This window comes from Pantherophis guttatus, chromosome 2 (genome assembly GCF_059756535.1).
Source record: "Pantherophis guttatus breed Tessera chromosome 2, ASM5975653v1, whole genome shotgun sequence".
Lineage (NCBI taxonomy): Eukaryota > Metazoa > Chordata > Lepidosauria > Squamata > Colubridae > Pantherophis > Pantherophis guttatus.
The window spans coordinates 261,222,324-261,224,630 of NC_142064.1; positions in this window are offsets into that span (position 1 = coordinate 261,222,324).

Consider the following 2,307-nt stretch of genomic DNA (forward strand, 5'->3'; position numbering starts at 1 on the left):
TTTTTCGATGATGTCCTAGGAGAAAGAAAAAAAGAAAAAGGCATATTTTTATTTTAATTATTTTAATTGTTGTAATAATTAAACAAATTCCTTGAAGAATCTGAAAGTGAGGTGGGAGAATTTCCAAAGGAGAAAAAAAAAAAAACACTTTTGACCTTAAAACATGCAAAGGTTTCTAAAAAATTTTTTTTTCTTGGCAATCAGGGATTTCAAAAAAGGAGACAGAAAAATGTTTGAGTTCACAATTTTTTCAATAAAATGAACTATGATTTGCATTAATTTATTAAGCAAGCCAAACCCATTGTATAAAATACGACTCATGGGATAGGGGCACTTAACCCAACTGAGACTCATTCAGCCAATGGTGACATCTTAGTCTCCAGGTTAAGACCAAGTTCTGTGCCCTAACACCGTCTTTAGCTTGAATTTCATTTAAGTCAGAACTTGTACTTACAAACAGGCTGCCTATCATCAAAGATGGCGAATGAGGTTTTCCTTCCTATTAGTTCAGAAGCTCCTCACCATTGGATCAATACTTACAAGCTTCTCCTGCACTGTTTTGAGATTCTTTTCCGTAAAGAATTACATCGGAGGGAAGACCCAGTTAGAAGATATATTCAACCTTCATAAATACATGGCAGTTGGCGAACGTGCAAATTTTGATCATGTTACCACAGAATGATACAATGATGACGTGTGAAAACCCTTATATTACATTTTTCATTATCATTGTAACTTTGAACAGTCACTAAACAAACGGTTCTAAGTCGAGGACTCCCTGCAAGGGCATTAAAGTGAGTTGCCTGAATCTCCTGGTTGCAGTCATCCCAGAAGCATCACTGAGAAATGAACATTTGGGCTGATCCAGCAGGAGTGGTTTTCTGGGTCTGCACTCAAGATTTTGGAGGACTCCATGGCAATTTTCCTCTAGAGCAAATGTGGAAAGGGAGCTGGCAAAAAGAGCCTATTTCTCCTTACAGGCAATTTCCGTTGCTAAGCAAGACAGTTAAGTGACGTTTTGCCCCATTTTACAACTGTTATTAAGTTAATCACTGCAGTTGGTATGTTAGTCACACAGCTATTAAGCGAATATGGCTTCCCCACTGACTTTGCTTATCAGAAGGTGGCAAAGAGTGATCACAAGAACAATTGACAAGCACCTGAATTTTGATCAGTGACAACAGGGATGTCAACCTGTTTTTTTAAAATTGCAGGCAGGGAGATAAGGGGTGGGATAAAGCAGGAGGAAGCAAGTAAACTAGTAAAAAGACTGTGAGGGCAGGCACTGGATTCCCCTCCCCAGCGATTCCTCCTGGCTGATTCCTACCTGGTATTCCGGGAAAGCCTCCTCCGCAGGGATCACCCAGTGGCCCTCGTGCTCTTTGGATCGGTCACAGACCAAGCAGATGAGGGTCTGGTGGTCCTTACAGAAGAGTTTGAGGGGCTCAAAGTGCTTCAGGCAGAAGCTCCCTCCTTCCTCCCCCCAAGGACCTCCGCATCGCCTGGCCACTTCAGCCACCCGCGCCAGCTGCCTGTTGGGGAGGAGGCTGTGGGGCGCGAAGGTCTGTCCGCACTGGGGACAGGAAGCCTCCGATTCTGACGTCCCCCAACTGCAGGTCAGGCAGCCCCAGCAGAAGTTGTGGCCACACTCCGGGATGAGCAGGGGGTCCTGGAAGAAGTCCAGGCAAACGAAGCAGGTGGCTTCTCCCACCAAATCCTGCAAGGGCGCTTCGGCCACCATCGCCGCCACCTCCGCCGGGAATGGAAAGAGAAAGTTAAGTTTTGCTTCTTTTCCTCCAAATCAGGTGACCGCCTTTGGGCTCTGAATTGTTGCTGCACTTGCGGTCAGCTTCGCTGGCTTCTAAAAGAAGAACTATGGTATTTTAAAAGGAACAAATTGGGGGGGGAGCAAAGATTCATAGGACGCACCCCTGATCAGTTATTTTGGGTCCAACCAGCTCGTTAAAGGGAAAATTGTCCAGCTCTATTCTGATTGATTGATTGATTGATTGATTGATTGATTGATTGATTGATTGACTTCAACTCCCAGAATTCGTGAGACAGCTGCCTCAGGAATTTTGGGAGTTGAAGTCTGCAAATTATAAAAGGGCCATTGTCATCCACACACCCCTCCTCCCACCCCACAGCTTGTTAAAAGGGAAATGCTTTTTTTTTAAATAGGAAGAAGGAAACACTTATGGGGCAGGATTTTTTTACTACTGGTTCTGTGGGCGTGGCTGGTAGGCATGGTGTGGCTTGGTGGGCGTGGCTTGATGGGCGTGGCAGGGGAAGGATACTGCAAAATCT